At 37.3% G+C, this 19,126-nt stretch overlaps 2 pseudogenes; both read right to left on the bottom strand.

Moving 5' to 3' along the window:
• Positions 1 to 550: 550 nt before the first annotated feature.
• The window catches only part of LOC133763370 (histone H2A.Z-like), a 184,255-nt pseudogene continuing 165,679 nt past the window's right edge, over positions 551 to 19,126 (bottom strand).
• LOC133763887 (serine/arginine-rich splicing factor 10-like) lies at positions 9,176 to 9,755 on the bottom strand (annotated as a pseudogene).

Raw genomic sequence — 19,126 nt, 5'->3', positions numbered from 1 at the left:
GCTAATTAAACATCCAACTTGTTCTTTTTTTTCTTTTTTTTTAATCTTTTATTTAATGAATATAAATTTCCAAAGTACAGCTTATGGATTACAATGGTTCCCTCCCCCCCATAACTTCCCTCCCACCCACAACCCTCCCCTTTCCCACTTGCTCTCCCCTTCCATTCACATCAAGATTCATTTTCAATTCTCTTTATATACAGAAAATCAGTTTAGTATATATAAAGTAAAGATTTCAACAGTTTGTCCTCACATAGCAACACAAAGTGAAAAATATTGTTGGAGTACTAGTTATAGTATTAAATAACAGTGTACAGCACATTAAGGACAGATCCTACATGATATTTTTTTAAAAAATTAATTTTCTATGTAATTTCCAATTTAACCCCAAGTTTTTTTTTCATTTTCAATTATCTTTATATACAGAAGATCGATTCAGTATATACTAAGTAAAGATTTCATCAGTTTGCACCCACACAGAAACACAAAGTGTAAAAATACTGTTTCAGTACTAGATATATCATTACTTCACATTGGACAACCCATTAAGGACAGATCCCACATGGGACGTAAGTACACAGTGACTCTTGATGTTGATTTAACAATTTAGCACTCTTGTTTATGGCGTCAGTAATCTCCCTAGGCTCTAGTCATTGCTGAGGCTATGGAAGCCTTTAGGGTTCACCGACTTCAATCTTATTCCGATAGGGTCATAGTCAAAGTGGAAGTTCTCTCCTCCCTTCAGAGAAAGGTACCTCCTACCTTTATGGCCCCGTTCTTTCCACTGGGATCACACTCGCTGAGATCTTTCATTTAGGTCACTTTTTTTTTTTTTTTTGCCAGAGTGTCTTGGCTTTCCATGCCTAAAATACTCTCATAGGCTCTTCAGCCAGATCCAAATGCCTTAAGGGCTGATTCTGAGGCCAGAGTGCTATTTAGGACATCTGCCATTCTATGAGTCTGCTGTAAACACCCAACTTGTTCTAATAGGATTACAAAATGGCAAAATTGTGTTTTTCAGAAAGATACAGTCCCCTGGAATCACCAATGCTAGATAGATGTTAGTAATACGATAATAAGGAATCCAGGCATCCTTTAGACAGTATTCTGTTGTCCTGTCTTCCCAGAGACTGTGGATGTGTGGAATGACACCACTAGCAGCAACTGCAGCTTTGATGAGAAAGTCCAATTCTTCATCACCACAAATAACATGTTGCAAGGAATGGGGGCGGGGTAACGCACTTTCTTTAAGTCTTTTGATGCCTTTCCTGCCAGTTCAAGTACCTCTGAGATGAAATATTCCAGGATGGCTGTCCTGCACACAGCAGCAGTCACATCCACAAATCTGTGGCTGATCATCCTAGATTTCAGGTGTTGGTGAATGTGGCCCCCTGAGAACTGCAAGCCGTCTCTCAGCAAGTGGGAAACCGCCTTTGTCATGGCCTTTGTGTAGTCCTCCCCAGCCTTACCTCCAGCCATTGAATTCTGCTGAAACTCAAATAAGCAAGACAGAGAATAGGCTAATCAGACACATGGTGAGATCCCACTGCCTAATCCTTCAAGGTACAGCAATTTTCAAACTGTGCTCAGAGTTTGTATTTGCCATATGTCTTTTTAGGAACATGAAGAGCAGAAAGAGAAATAGATCTTGAATTAGAACACTTGGATCAAAGTTTTGGCTTTACCAATGAGGCCAACACAGTTGCCTGTCAATAGCCATTCTACATCCTTGGTGCTTCCACAACCTCTGTTCCAAAGTTTATATTTTATTTATTTGTATACACACTATGATTTTGTTTGATGAAATATAATTGTACAGTCTGAATTCAGTAGCTCTGATCCATAATGCATTTAATAAATACTTATTAAGCATCTGCTATGGACCAGGTGATACACTCTGCAATACAATGATGAACAAAATATGTCCATGACCTCATGTCTTCAAATAGCTGTGTTTCACATAACACTGCTATGATCTTAGATTTTTCATGTGCCTTTTTATAAACAACACAGATTTTCATTTCTGTCAAAATTGATGATCTCTACCTTTTAATTGGGAAGTTTGGACCATAGCATCTAGGATAATCAATGTATGTGGATTTCTGCTTTCACTATTTGTTTGAGATGCTTCCATCTTATTTTATCCTTTCTTTTGATCAGTACTCTTCAGTCAAGACCACCAGGATGCTACAATATCAGGAACATGTCATGGTAGAATAATATGGATTTATTGCTCCTTAAAACAAGAGAGGCCACATTCCATGAGGAAATATGAGAAATCATGGTACTATTATATTACATTATTAAATTAAATTACTGTAGAATTTAGGCTTATATAAGGAGAGTTCAAGAAAGTGAGGATTTGTTCTGGACTGGATGATATAAGCAAGTACTATGATTGTGTGTCTCAATAAATCTTATCTAGCTGTAGAAATGACTGGGAGGGGGGGAGCCATTGTAATCCATAAAGTGTACTTTGGAAATTATATTCATTAAATAAAAGTTAAAAAATACCAAAAAAAGAGAGAACTCAATAAAAAAGGAAAAAAAAAAAAGAAATGACTACAATGAGGCTAATGTTAATTGGTAAAAATGCAGCTCACCCAGATTAGTAAGGATAGAGGGTGCTTGACCATTTGTATGTTTTGGATAATGCTTATGGTTTTGTCTATGTTCAAAAATCATCACAAAGTAAACTACTTTTGGCTTTGATCAATCATGGTTACAGAATGAACTTGCTGGAACAATGAGTGGCAAGCAATGCACTGCAAGCAACATCAGGGCCTGATAGTTCCAGGCCAGTTCCTAAGTAAAAAAGGCTGCTTTTCTCTTTCTTATATGTATAGTGATTTTTCCATGTTTCTTTCTCAATTTTTTTCCTTCTCCAATAAATTGAGTTGTTGTTATTGTTATTTGGGTATTTTTCTTATTCCATTTTCATTATCTCTAATGTTTTAGAAGTTACATACTCAACTTATTTCTGTCAATTTTTACATATGAAACTTTAACAGGAATTTTTGTTTAATTTTTTTTAATTTTTTTTATTTTATTTTAACTTTTATTTAATGAATATGAATTTCCAAAGTACAGCTTATGGATTACAATGGCTCCCCCCCCCCATAACTTCCCTCCCACCCACAACCCTCCCCTCTCCCGCTCCCTCTCCCATTCCATTCACATCAAGATTCATTTTCAATTCTCTTTATATACAGAAGATCAGTTCAGTATATATTAAGCAAAGATTTCAACAGTTTGCTCCCACATAGCAACACAAAGTGAAAAATACTGTTTAATAGGAATTTTTCAAAAAGTTAAATTCAATCTTCATAAATCTCCTGAACAATACACTGCTTTTATGTCACATTTCCCTGGTAAAATTCCTCAAACTTCAGTTTATGTGATTTAGTTTTTTAACTATCTTTTAAAAAGTATTCATTCCAGCAGCAGACAGAAAGACTGACAATCAAGAGACTTCCTGTCTGTTGGATCACTTCCCAAATGCCTGCCACAGGTGAGGCTGTGCCAGGAGGAAATCAGGAGCCAGGAAGTCAGTTTGGGCCTCCCCTGTGGATGGCAGGGACCCAACAACACAAGCCATCATATGCTACCTCCCAGAGCGCACATAACTGGAACTGGACTTGGTGGCAGATCCAGGGCTTGAAAACAGGCAGTCTGATATGGGATGTGGATGTTCCTCAGAGGGTCCTCGCCACTGTATCAAACAATCAGCATTGTTCAGTTTTTAAGATTGTTTTTACTTTTGTTTGCTACATGAATTAGATTTCATAACTACATTAGTTTTACATTACATTTACATTATATATTTATTTTCTTTCTAAGCATGTTTGTGCCCAAGACTTTCCTTCTAGGATCACTTCCCTTCTCTTTAGAAAGTACTTTTAAAATTCATATATACTTCACATAACATAATATTCCTATTAATGCACATTTCAGTGACTTTAGCACATTCACTACGTTGGGCAATCATTGCCACTATCTAATTTCAGAACATTTTCATTCCTCCCAGAAAGAAACCTATTAGCAATTAGTCCAAACTTTCCTCCTTTCACTCCCAGTGAGTCATCAACCTTTCTGTCTCTATGAATTTGTCATTCTGGATATTTTGTATAAATGGAATCATGAAGTGTGTGCTCTTCTGTGTCTGGTGTCTTTCATGTATTATTTTTTATTTTAATTTTAATTAAAATGAGTTTTTTACAGACTCATTGTGGTTTGTAGATCTAATTCTAAGAACATAATGATATTCCCTTCACCCCCCCCCCAACTCTCCTTCCCTCTCCTTTGCTTTTTCTTTTTTTGTTTTTGAGATAACATATTTTAAATTCACATTACCATATAACAGGGCTTAATGTTTCACTGAATAAGAATATTAACATGGAAAAAGCAAAAAGACCCTAGTTTAGTGACTATCAATAATAATTGAATGGAAAAATGGCCTTTTCACCCATATATGGTAAATTTTGAAGTAATCAAAGACATTAAAATTATAGTAGTAGAACGTTCTTAACCTTTGGTTTCAAAAAGGTATAAAACAGGCCGGCGCTGCGGCTCACTAGGCTAATCCTCCGCCTTGCGGCGCCGGCACACCGGGTTCTAGTCCCGGTCGGGGCACCGGATTCTGTCCCGGTTGCCCCTCTTCCAGGCCAGCTCTCTACTGTGGCCAGGGAGTGCAGTGGAGGGTGGCCCAAGTCCTTGGGCCCTGCACCCCATGGGAGACCAGGAGAAGCACCTGGCTCCTGCCATCGGATCGGCGTGGTGCGCCGGCCACAGCGCGCCTACCGCGGCGGCCATTGGAGGGTGAACCAACGGCAAAAGGAAGACCTTTCTCTCTGTCTCTCTCTCACTGTCCACTCTGCCTGTCAAAAATAAAAAAAAAAAAAGGTATAAAACAAAGTTTCATATGAACTATATTTGCAGCAATACTGATACACACATTTTCTTTTTTTGTTTGTTGCTTTGTTTTTTAAATTTCAGCTCCCACATATAAGGGAGAACATGTGGTGTTTGTCTTTCTGGGTCCAGCTTATTTCATTCAACATGATGTCCTCCAGTTGTGTACATTTTCCTGCAAATGATCATATTCCATTTTTTATAGTGGAAAAATATGCCATTGTGAGTGTGTGTATATATATATATATATATATATATATATATATATATATATATACTGCATTTTCTTTATCCATTCATCTGACGACAGACACCTTGGCTTGTTCCAAATCTTGGCTACTGTGAACAGTGCTGCTATAAACATGGTGGTGCAGCTATCTCTTGGAAATATTGTATTCAAGTTTTCTAGTTATATACCCAGTGGTGGGATTGCTGGCAAGTCTATTTCTAGTTTTAAAAGAAATCTCTACATTGCTTTCCACAGTGGCTGCACTACTGTACATTCCCACCAACAGTGTATAAATGCTCACCTTTGCCCACATCCTTGTCAGCATTTGTTACTCTGTGTTTTGAATTTTAGCCATTCTGACAGGAGTGAGGTGTTATCTCATTGCAGTTTTGATTTGCATTTCCCTGATGACTAGTGACATTGAGCATCTTCTCATATATTTGTTGGCCATTTGTATTTCTTCTTTTGAGAACTGATATTGAAATCCTTCGCCCACTTCTTAACTGGATTGGTTATTATTGTTGTTGTCATTTTTTTTATGCTGTTGATATACTCAGGCCATTAATCCTTTATCAGATAGATGGTTTGCAAATATTTTTTCCCATTTCATTGGATGTCTCTTCACTCTATTGATCATAACCTTTGCAGTGCAAAAACTTCTGAGTTTGATACAGTCTTATTTGTTTAGTTTTGCTTCTGTTGCCTGTGCTTTGGGGGTCTTGTCCAAGAAGTCATCCCCTACACCAATGTCTTAGGATGTTTCACCTACATTTTCTCCCAGCAGCTTCATAGTCTCTGGTGTTAAATTTAGATCTTTAATCCATCTTGAGTTGATTTTTGTGTAGTGTGATAGATATGGATATAATTAAATTCTACATATATACATATCCAGTTTTGCCAGTACCATTTGTTGAAGAGATTATCTTTATTCCACTGCAAGTTCTGAGTACTTTGGTCAAAAATCAGCTGGCTGTATGCACATAGATTAATTTCTGAGATCTCTATTCTGTTCTATTGATCTATATATCAGTTTTTATGCCAGTACCATGCTCTTTTAATTACTATAGCTTTTAAGTATGCTTTGAAATGAGGTATAATGATCCTCCAGCTTGATTTTTGTTGTTCACTTCCTACTTTGTAGTCCCTAAAAGTCAGCAAGTGATGAGAACTGAGACTTTTCAGGTCTTCCCCAAACAAGGGCAAAACTCTTAGCAGGCATTTTATTTTCTAGATTCCCAGGAATACAAGTATGTTGGGACTCTTCAAAGATCTAACATATGGATTATCTAGCCTTTCTTTCCATGTTCTTTGGTTAGTAAATTGTTTGTTTCAATTGCTAGCCACTTCTTGTCCTATATCCTGTAAAAATTTTAACAAATGTTCACTGGGAAACAGTTTTAGCACTAGGCTAGTTCCAAGTTAAGTAAGACTACCTTGATGATATGGTCTTCCAAGGAGCCACCACAAAAAATTATTTATAATTTACAAATGAGGTATATTCTTCTCTGCCTGCTCCTGGGAATGGACCTGCTTATTTTCATGGCTCCTGCTAACTGGAGGATTGGGGATGTGATCAGAATGAGTTTTAATGACACAAAATTTTCAATTCTTTTAATCAGCTTTTTTCTTTTTGTTTTGAATGAGCATTCCCTTTTCTTAATTTCCCAGAAAGTTAATGCTCTTTTTTCCCTTTTTAATCACTGCTTTTATGCAGGAGTGGGATTTAAAGTGTTGTCACTGATGTCACCCTTTCCCTCTTTTTTGGAAAGTTTGAGCTATATTCCATTATTTGAGAATATTGTTACTACACCTGCTATCTACATTGTTTTTCTGGTTTCTGGTATCACTATTGAACGATCAGTATCATTTCTTATAAAAAAAAGTAACAATTATTTTGGTTTCTCCACAGTTGTTTTTAAAATCTCTCTAACATGAGTTCTGTTATTTCACCACAATACATCCAGGTGGAGTTTGTTTTTATTCCCTTACTTGATACATGACATGTTTTCTATGTCTGAGGATTCATGTTTTTCACCAGTTAAAGAAAACTGTTGATCACTATCTGTTCAGTATTTCCTCTTTTCTCTGTATTCTCTTCCCTTAAAATTTTGATTATTATCATATTAATACTATATAACATGGAGATTAAATTTTCTATTATCAATTTTATAGACTATCATAAGTATACCCTTATATGAGATCGGAGTTGGCGAACTCAAAAAGCTTCCATAGCCTTGGCAAGTCATGACAAGAGCCTAGGGTGATTACTGATGCCATAAACAAGAGTGTCAATTTGTTAAATCAACAACAGGAGTCACTGTGCACTTACTCCCCATGTAGGATCTCTGTCCTTAATGTGTTGTGCTATGTGAATTACCGGTATAACTAGTACTCAAACAGTACTTTACACTTTGTGTTTCTGTGTGGGTGCAATCTGTTGAAATCTTTACTTAATATATACTAAATTGATCTTCTGTATATAAAGATAATTGAAAATGAATCTTGATGTTAATGGGATGGGAGAGGGAGCAGGAGATGGGAGGGTTGTAGGTGGGAGGGAGGTTATAGGAGGGAAAGAGCCACTGTAATCCAAAAGCTGTACTTTGCAAATTTATATTTATTAAATAAAAGTTAAAAAATATACCCTTATATGGATCTATATACAAGTATATGCATATAACTGTGGGGTGTATGTATATGTGCATGTGTATAAACATGTTCATATACATATGTGTATATATATATATATATATATATACCACATTTTCTATCTACCCTCTATATTTCTTTTCCTCTCTTTCATATTTTTATATTGTTTTTCCATGTGGTTTTCTAAGGATTTATTTAGGCTTATAATCTAATTTAGTGACTCTCTTTTTCAATGTGACTGATACTCTGTTTAACCAAGGTTTTAATTTTAAAAATGTTGATACTACAAAAGTTACTAATTCACTATAAACAGAGAAAGTCCCCTATAAGATGTACATGTAAATAACTAGAAAGTATAATTTGGTGAATTTTTTCTCATTACAGAACATACTATATCAGTCTGCCTCAAAATAATCTAATTATAGCACCCAGAGTCTCTTTCATCAGCTGCAACATTAAATACTTACTTGTGAGATTATTTCCCAATATGTAGTTGATGAGGCAGCGTTAGCAATTTAATGTAACTCTAATATCTTAGAGCAATGGCACAATAAATTAGTTTATGACAAACTGAAGCAAATCATTTTTCATTATTTGTATTAGTGGAATGCAAATAAATACTGGATACTTTTTAAAATGGCAGAAAACCACAAAATTATTTATCTTTGATAATATATTGGGTCTTACATTAAGATGTTAATGGTATTAGTATATTGTCACAAATAATATACCACAAATAAAACCAGGCCATGATGTAATGGTTCACTAGATTGTGCTCAGTAGATATTAATTGAATAAGGGAAATACCTATTTTTCTATCCAATTATTGAAGATAATGTTTTGCCCACTGTTAAGGGCTCAATAAATACTCAGTGAACATGCTGACTAGGAAAGAGGTGAGAAGCGATCAGCCTTCTCAGCTGGATGTCAGGTATAATTGGAATCTGTGTGGGGAAAAAGTGGTTAAACAGTCAGCCGCATGTGATAGAGAAGTAAATATACTCAGGTGCCAACAAAGCAAACAATTAAGCAGAAAACATTGGTACCCGAATAAACAAAGGCAAGATTTGCCAATAACAAGGCAAATGAAACTTTTAGGAAATAATTCAGAAAAAAAAAGTTTACATTGGACCATACCTTTTCCTACACAACTCTGTTTGAGACAGACCAATAGAGGACAGTAAGAGATGACTGTCTTCTTGATATTCGATCATCCTAGTTTCCAGCAATTTATTATTCATGAATCAATATAAACATATTCATATTTAGGGATTAGTTTCCACAAGTACAATGCTGAACTTCCTTTTATTTGTCCTAAAATGCTTAACTTTTAAACTTGAAGGGACTTTGGTTATTCCATGTAGTATTGATAGTTCCTTTAACTTTTCAGATCAGAGTCAAAATATTCATACAGTATTCATAATGCAGCATTTTCCACACACCTTTGATCACTTGAACCATCCTTCCTTGGTTCTTTGCTGTCAGATCCTTCTTGAAATGTAGTAAGCAGAACAGTATGGGGTATTCCAGATGTAGTTTGGCCTATCGTTGTTGCAAAGGCTTCTGCTTGACAAGGTAATTCAGTTGGTCTGTTGATGGAACTATAAAATCTTGTGTAGTTGCAATCAAAAGACTGACTTCTTGATCTCCTTTCATAACTTTGGCTTCATCTGTATGTCATGGTCATCTTAAAGTGAAGAGCTTCCTTGAACCTCCATCTGATTAGGTTATCTTCTGATCCCCCTATTCCAGCTTGACTTTCACAGATCCATTTTCTGTCCTAGTTATGTGAAGCATCTTCAGCATCATGAATGTCCTCAAATTGCACATAAGCAAATCTTGCTGGTTAACAGGTGTTGAAATCAAGTGGAACATACACATCAGCCATTGGAGCACAATGACCAAATGTGCAACGTAGATCTTCAGACCTGGTGTCTTCCTCCACGTTCCTGAGGAACAGAGGTGTTCAGGGAGCTCAGGCAGTGGGACACAGCAGTGGCGTGAGTTGCAACCCAGAGCACTAATGGGTTGCAACTTTTAGTTTGCTGGGCCTGACACAGAGGCACACATGTGTGCATGCACACACACAGGCACACATCGAGCCAGAGTTCTCTCTTAAGTCAACTGCCTTAAAAATTATTTTCTGTTTCTAAAATTGCTATTTAATTGTTTTTCAAATATGTCTTGCAATTTGGGTTGTCTCCTACTTGTTGATCATTTTTTACTTTCTATTTATTTCTTGAAATTTGGGGAGATGTGTTTATTTTTTACTTGGAAACATAGCTCCAACAATCCAAATACTTGGATGTCCGAATATAACTTTTATTGATTTTGATGACTTCCTATACTGATTTGTTATCTTTGGGTTTGGTAATGTTGTAACATGAATTCATGTTTTGTTCAACTTAATCTGTAGAAATCATAAGGGACTACAACAGAAATGGCTTCTTCCAGGATAATTTCAGTATTATTCCATACAGCATCGTGCTATACTACTGTTTTTAATACTGCTAATTGTCTACAACTTAGCTTTCCTAGTATTTCACTATTTTTTAGAGCTCCACTGCCTTTCTAGTTCACTTTTTTATCTTGCCGAGCCTAGGGGATGAAGGCAAGCTTGCAGATGACTTTCTGGAAGTCAAAGAATACAGGGTAATTATTTCTTTTTGTAACATTCAAGATCTAGCTGTATTTTTAGCATGAAGGCCCTTCTGAAAATGTTGTCTGTCATAATACCAATAAAAACAGTCCTCTCTTTTTCCAACCAAGGTAGTAAAGTATGAGATTCATTTACTCAACAATAGTTTAAATCACATTTGTTCACTTAGCTACATAATTAGGATTATAGTAACAAGCAAACAGCTTCAACAATGTAGAATTAAAGCTGCTTTTGGTAGACACCTATACACATCTATGTCACTTCTGGGTGTGTTGTTATTTTAATGGACTACATAAGTACATGTTTTGGATTTAGGATAGTAGTTACTGAAAGAGCTTTTTAAATAAGAAAGATAAGATAGAGAAAAATTTAATATACCTACAATACAAGAAATAGGATGAGAGACAAGCTTTTGTATAAAAATTATAGATTACATAGTAGTTATACACAGGATTATCAGAAAAAAATCCGTAATTACCTTTTGGTTTTTTTAATGATAGAATTAAACTCCTTAGCATAGCATGAAAGTATCCTCACGATCTGTTTCTTCATGTACTAGGTCAGTCTCATTTGACACCACTCCCTACGTTGCAGTTTATATTCCATTCACACAGAATTAGTGAATTTCAGACATTTACTCCAAACCAATTTTCCTCCACTTTCTTGCAAACTTTGAGTTTGTTACAGCATTGGGAAGAGGCCTCTTGCTTTAAGGGAATTCTGCCCTAATACATATATGGAGATGGTCACATTCCTTAGTTCTGAATAAAAGAAAGTCTTTTAGGAAACACATCTCTTACTAATTTAAAAAAATCCCAATTTGTGCTTTATTTATTTCGTTTGTGGTAAACCAAGGTGCTTACTGCCAGGACAATCGGACAATCATCTTATTACCAAGGGCCTCCTGAAACATCTTGAGGTCATTTGCCATCTAGAATAATAAAGTTAGTAGAAATATCAAATTAAATATTTCAAAGCTGAACTGCTGGTCAACCTCTGCATACATTCCTAAGTCTATGAGGCTTCACTTGTAACCTTCCCACTGAGACTCCATAATTTTAGTTGCTGAGGCCATAAGCTTTGTTTTGTCTGTGATTCCTCTTTTTGGTCATGCCCACAGGCAATATGACAAGAAAATCTAGTACTGCGCCTGTGAAATATAACAAGAATCTAACCATCTTTCATCATTCCTCCTGCCACCCCCCAAGTTTGAAACACTATCATTTCTTACTTGAATTTTTGCAATAGCCTCCAAACACTGCAGACAGAGAGAACCTTTATAACAGTAATCCAGGTTACGTCTCCTTCCTAGCTTTAAAGCGTTTCAAAGATTCGCCAAAGGTCTCCCTATGACTTACATTGCAGACTCTGGAAACTAAGAAGTTAAATGACCTAGCAAAGGTCACAGAACCCACAGTAACAGGACTGAGGCTAGAACACAACTCAATGTAACAAAATAAGGATGACAGTTTTCATGTTCTTAAGTAATATTTATGTATTTGTTTATTATTTATTTGAGCAGGGTGGGGAGAGAGAGACAGAGAAAGCACTCTCATCTTCTGGTTCACTCTCCAAATGCCTGCAACAGCTGGGAGTGGGTCAAAGTTGAAACTGAAGCCAACAACTCAATCCTGGTCTCCCACATGGGCAGCAGTAACCCATTACTTGAACTATCACTACTGCTAGATCCCAGGGTCTCCATTAGCAAGAAGGAGTCAGGAGCTGGGATCCAGGTATTCTGATGTAGGACGCTGGCTACTTCATCAGCATCTTAAAGAGTGGTTAAATGTGTACACCTTAGGTAATATTTAAATGCTGATAATTAATTGAATTTAATTCAGAATGGAAAAAGTGTGAAAAAGAACTATCTTCTCTACTAAAATGAAAGCTGGTTAAAGGAAGAGGATAGCTATTTCCAATTCTTGGATTATCCAGGATTTTTAAAATTAAGTTATTTATTTGAAAGTCAGAGTCACACAGAGAAAGAGGGATAGAGAAAGAGAGCTTCCATCCACTGGTTCCCTCCCCAGATGGCCACAATCGCCAGGGCTGGGCCAGGTCGAATCTCGAATCCAGGAGCCAGGAGCTTCTTTCAGGTCTCCCAGGTAGGTGGCAGGGCCCAAACACTTGGGCCATCTTCAGTTGCTTTTCTCAGGCCATCAGCAGGGAACCATACTGGGAGTAGAACATATGGTATGCCGGGATTGCAGGTGGCAGCTTTTCCTGCTATGTCACAGCACCAGCCCCAGGTTATTTCTTAAGTGAATGAACCATTCCTTTAAAAATGTATCCTACTCCCATTCTTATTTTTTACTAAGATCTATTTTCAATGAACTTTATAAATATAAGATTAACTCTATATTAAGTAAAGAGTCCAGCAAATAGTATGAAAAAAAAAAAAAAGTTCCTCAACAGTGGAAACAAAGGCTGTTCAAAGTTATCACATCTCAAAGTGTCAATTTCGCTTCCATCAATAATGTCTTTATATCTCTCAGTCTCTCAAACACCTTCATTAAGGTCTACCACTCAGCTAAAAATGTCTCCTCACCCTTATACTCCCTTCTTTTCCCACACACCTGTATGCCTGAACTCCTTCCTTAGGAAAACAAACATTGCTAACACTGCACTGTGCCTCTTTCAGAATGCTATTTACTAACCTAGAGTAGATGCTAAAAAGTGCTCCGGGCAGCACTGCATAATGAAGTCCCTCCCCCCTCTCCAGAGGCAGTGGGTCCTCTCTGAACCCTTTCCCCACCTAAATTTATGCAAATTAAGGAGGTAAAATCATATGATAAATATGATAAATATGCTTTGACATCTTTCCAACCTGGTTTCTCAGTCTACTCACTTCTAGGGATGAGAAGTGAGTGGATATTCACTGTCCCAATGGTAGTATTTTTTTTTTTAGCAGCTCTCACCAATATAATATCTTGATGATGACAAGAGATAGACATGAATAAGTCGCCAGAACAAATATTGTGCTACTTATTTACATGCTATTAACTCAAAACCCTAGATCAAAAATTGACGCCTTTTCACAAAGTAACACAGCCTGTACTATTGTGCACTCGATTCTCTGAGTTCAAAGTCTCTTGGATGCTTCGTGTCATGTCAACTTAAGAGAGTGGTGTTCATAGGTCACCCTTTCCTTCTCATTTTGTGGAAAGGTCAAGAGAAGGAGCAAATGATCTGCTCTAGGACACAGGACAAACAAAGCCAGCACCAAGACCCATGATGTCAGCATGCAGTCCAGAGACAGCGAGGCGATTTGTGACATTGTGAAGAACAATGATAAGAACAATGAGGTAGGTCCAGAGGTTCTGCTCAAATTTCCATGAGTGGAAGTGCATCAAAATTGCTCCCCGTTTTCTACAGTGAAAAATGCTACTCTTAAAGCAGTGTTTAAAGGTTTATGTTACGGGACACTCTCTGTGAAACAAATTTGTCCCAGGTTGTCTGCGTTCCTAACAACCACTTGCATTCAGAAGGTCATGGTGTTATTTCTACTTCACTTCAGAGATCTGATTCAAAATTGGGAAATTAAACAGAAGACTCTCGATTGAGAATGCTTTCCATCTTTTGAAATGTAATGTGGAGAACAGAATCAACAAGAATATTTCAATAACATGAAGATCTTTAACTGGGGAGGTTATTTAAACACAATGTTTTCTGGGAGCTTGAAAGAGACTCAGAAGAGAAAAGACCAAACTTTAGAAACAAACTTCAGTGGTTGTTGATACATTCCTCCTACACACCTCAATGGACACAGTGGAAGAATTAGAAAAGCTATGGGCCAAGAGTCAAAGAACTGGACCTTCATTACAGAATTTGCCACCCACTAGTCTGGAACTTCAAGTCATTTTACCTCTGGGAGCCTCAGTTGATTCATTTGTTAAATGGTAGTTAAACCTAAATGGTCATAAAAGGTTCTTTTCAGCTTTAAAATTCTAAAACTATACTCCTCAACAAAGTGCTTACTCTGAAGACCATCATGTGCCCTACCCACAACTAATACACATACCATACATTGAAAAACTTCACCTGGCTGGACAAATGGTAGTGCTGAGAAAGCACTCCCCTTCTGAAGCCACAGTGCTCATCTTCCAAGTCTAATCACGTCATTCTTTAGATGAAAGTGCACCATACGTAAGTGGCTAACATTTATGGAAAGCTTACTATGTTCCAGATATTTTTGTAAGTGTCTTACAGTATGATTTAAGTTGCTGAAATCTTTCAACAACCCCACGAGGAAGGTTTCATTATTATCCTCCCCATTTTACAAATAAGGATACTGAGACACAGACCCTATACTTTTATAGTGAATTTTTTTAAAGATTTATTTTATTTGAAAATCAGAGTTACACAGAGAGAAGAGAGGCAGAGAGAGAGAGAGAGAGAGAGAGAGAGAGAGAGAGAGAGAGAATCTTCCATCTGCTGATTCACTCCCCAGTTTGCCAGAGCTGCGCTGATCTGAGCTAGGAGCCAGAACTTCTTCTGGGTCTCCCACACGATTCAGGGGCCCAAGGACTTGGGCCATCTTCTACTGCTTTCCCAGGACACAGCAGAGAGCTGGATTGGAAGTGGAGCATCCGGGACTCAAACTGGCACCCATATGGGATGTCGGCACTGCAGGCAGCGGCTGTACCTGCTACACCACAGTGCCAGCCCCAGACCCTACACTTCTAAGCATTCTATCTTGCTGCTTCTTCTCACAGGATTTCTAAAAGTATGTTGTCCCCATGGCCAATAGGATAAAATTCAATTCCTAACAAAGCTGTCAGAAACTTTAATGAATTGAACTCATGCAAAGATCTGCATTTATGGCCATATCCTATTGCAATCGTATTGAATTCACTGCAGCTCTTCTTAATTGCAGGCTTGGAGATGCTACAGAGAGATGTTTCCTCTGCCTAAGCTATTTTTCTCATTGCTTCTTCCTTTTCCCCTTCACCATATTATTTTTGAGATAATCTAGTGGTTACATTGTCCTCCACATCATCTTCCTACCCCACTGAAAGTATCCCACTCCATGATCTTTTCTATCAGTCTTGCTCTACTTGTTCATTTGTCTATCAAGGCTCATATTTCACTATCAGTTTCCCATAAGAGTGACTCAGGTATTCTAGGCACTGAGGTAGATGAGGTATTTGTGACCAAGTTGTATCAAAGAGCAGTCTTGATGTGTTGATGCTGTATCAATACATAAGGTGCCTTCAATGTTCTGCCACCTAGAACTATCAACTTTTATTCTTGGTTGTAACTCAGGATATGATCTCTAACTCAGAGAAAGGTTATTTTAAAATTGTAAATATTTCTAAACATTTCCAGATTTGAGGAAATACTTCTGAGATTTTGTTTTCTTAAACCCTTAAACTTATGCATAACTTTCACAGACATAACTTTGACAATTACACCTAGAGCAAATGACATGAAATAGGTTTGGTATAAGAAAGTATCCCCATGGGAGAAAGCATAACAAATGTTGGGAAGAAAATTCTTCATGTCATAGTGGGTCCCAGGTCCATTTAAAAGCCAGGGCTACTTGATACTTTACACTTTCACTGGTGTATGCCTCGCATGATTTCTTGGACTTAGGGTTTGAGGTTTCTGTGTTAGAAACACAGAAACAGGACAGAGTGTGATTACAGCAACTGTTAATGTTTGCTATTGCTTTGAACTATTCTAAGGCCCCATAAGCCTTCAAATACTATTTGCAAGAAACTGAAGAAAACTGGTTGCCAGTTGGGAGCAAGTCAGGCAAACAACGATTGACTGGAACTATTTTGTGTATGGGGCAAATTTATCAGGAAATCCATTTGAATTTGGTGTGAATAAATCAGCTTCTGAGAGGTCTATGATGGGGCTGGACAGTCAAGGTTTAGTTCTGCCTAGAGTGATAACGTATTTGGCAGCATCTGGAGCAAAGGAATTACAGCAGAAGCTGTCATTTTCAACAGACTTCTTTGCTCATGTCGCATTAACAGAGCTAAATTCAACTTTTAGATCCTATGAACTTATCCTCTTTGGAGCTTAGATGAATTTGGCTTTCAGAACTTTGCAAGTAACATAACTCCAACAACAAGGAAGAAGGCGGCTGAAGAATATTTTTCTCCTGTCTATTTCTCACCAGATCAGTCTTGGAGGTGAATTCTTTGTTCAGAAGGGCATTTCCTCCCTTCCATCCCTTCAGCCTGAAGATTCTATTGTTACTATTGGTAACACTGGCATTTTACCTAGAATATTTACATGCATTACCTTGATCCTTTCAATACTCCTGAAATGAAGCAGGGCAGTTGTGACTATTCACATTAGGAGATAAGGCAACTACTGAAAAATTAAATGATTTAGCCAAATTCACAAAGCTAAAGAACAATGAAACTAAGACTATAATCCTGAACTTCTATCTCTAGGATCACTTATTGTTCCACCAGTCCTTTCTTTCTCTCTCATCCTGTTTTTAAGATCCTGATTTATGTAATTATCTATATAGTACCGAGCACATAGTGGGCTGTTAATAAATATTTATGGAATGAATGAGTGACTGTTATAAGGAGGAAGGAGGAAACTTGCAATATGTCTGGGGAACTGGAACTCGCCTACCCCACAGAACCTCATGTAGTACTCATAGTTACCCCATGAGGTAACTACTATGAAAATCTCCATCTCACAGGAGCAACAGATGACTTTTAGAGATGTTTAAGTACATAACCTATTGGGATATTATTACAAGACAGGCATTATGCACATTATATAATTATTCCATTTAATCTCCACAACAGTCTTGTCTAGTTGGTGTTATTTTAACTTTTCCCATTTTATAGGAAACTAAATCTTAGAGAAAGCAAGCAATTTGCCATGGGGCAGAGAACTGAGTTGGATCCAGCCTCTGGGATTCTGATACTTTACCATTGCACAGTGCTGGACCTCCTTGACTAAAGGAGTTCTGGTTCATTAGGTCTATGAGGGCTGGAGTCAGGGCCCATTTGGTTTTACCCAGAGCTACTGGTTATGGGCTTGCTGGCTCACCTTTAGGACTGAAGAGTATTAACAACTGAACATTCTCAAAATATTTGTTTTCAGATAAATGTTCTAGAGGAGTTGTGTGCCCTACATAAATAAAACAGAATTTCAAAACTGGTCTTGCAGAAATTCTCTAAGTGAAAAAAAGTCACACATTCTGCCTTTTAGAGCTATGTTTGCACATTTTGTTTGTTTGGTTTATTTGAAAGGCAGAGCTACAGAGAGGCAGATGTAGAGACAAGTCTTCCATTTGCTGGTTCACTCTCCAAATGGCTGCAACCTGGAGCTGGGCCAATCCAAAGCCAGGAGCCTGGAGCTTTTTCCGGGTCTACCACATGCGTGCAGGGGCCCAAGAACTCGGGCCATCTTCTGCTGCTTTTCTAGGCCATAGCAGAGAGCTGGATCTGAAGCAGAGCAGCCAGGACTTGAACCAGCACCTTCAGGAGATGCCGACACTGCAGGCACAGCTTTATCCATCTGCCACAGCCTGGGCCCCTTTTTGCACGTTTTATTATGATTAAAATTTACAGAGATTTCAAAACTCCCATTCACATCAAAGTAGCAGCGGATCCACAGTAAATTCACCTGGCTGTGTAGAGAAGAATCATCCAGATTCTCTGTTTTACAGAGAACCCTAAGAGGATAGCAAAATCCCTGCAAATGAGATTAGGATCTCATGATTCACATGGAAATTACAAATTTGTCCTTTTCTCTAGCAGACTCAAACGTCTAAAACTTTGAAATACAAATTGTTGGAGTTGTGAAATTCTGTATTATAATTTTTTAGATTTCAAAAATCTATGTCTTCTTACTTTCAAAACCAAAATAGAATATGTGCAAGTATTCTAAATTTAGAGTGAATTTTATGTTAACATCTTTTTTAAATATTTAATGACACTACCTGAGATAGCTGTGCCATGTTGCAAAACAAGAATTTAGAATCACTGGCTGAATTCTAACAGCAACTCCAGCCATACAATTTGAATAAGAAATGATTCATGGGGAATTGGCCAATGGAAGCAAAATGCCAAAAGCATTCTTTACAAGACAAAGGTTATTCCATGAACATTCAGTCAAATTCTGTACATGGACCATATCCACAAAAATATAATTTAATTCCAATTTGAAAATATTTATTAAGAAATTATTTTATGTCCAGAACTATGTGGACCTGTCTTTGATTCAATGATGGATAATTATGGTTTTTGCCATCTTGTAATTCACAATCTATAAAGGAGATGAACTATGTGTTATATGCTAGAAAAAGCAGATTGGAATATACAATTTTAAATAATGTGCTGTGAGAATACTGGGTTTGAAAGAAATAAATTCCAGAGAGGAAAATCTGAAATGGATCCTTGTGGCAGATGATGTTAGAGATGTGCTTCCTACCCATTATCAAAGCAACAGGGAAGATACAGGGACACTTTGGTAAGGATATCGACCCAGTGGAATTCTTACCTCCTTCATCTTAACTATTATGGAGCATCTGACACTGCAACTACTATGTCCTTGTTCCCCTCATTTCTCTCCTGGTTTTTCTTCCCCACCCTAATTCTCTCTTCCTGTCCTTCCCATGATGTTTCCTACCAGGGGTACTAGGTATTTCTGCTATCACAAGATGTGATCTTGCTTACAATATTCTTCTTATTTCCACC

This window comes from Lepus europaeus, chromosome 7, assembly GCF_033115175.1.
Source record: "Lepus europaeus isolate LE1 chromosome 7, mLepTim1.pri, whole genome shotgun sequence".
Lineage (NCBI taxonomy): Eukaryota > Metazoa > Chordata > Mammalia > Lagomorpha > Leporidae > Lepus > Lepus europaeus.
This window is presented reverse-complemented; position numbering and strand designations above follow the sequence as displayed.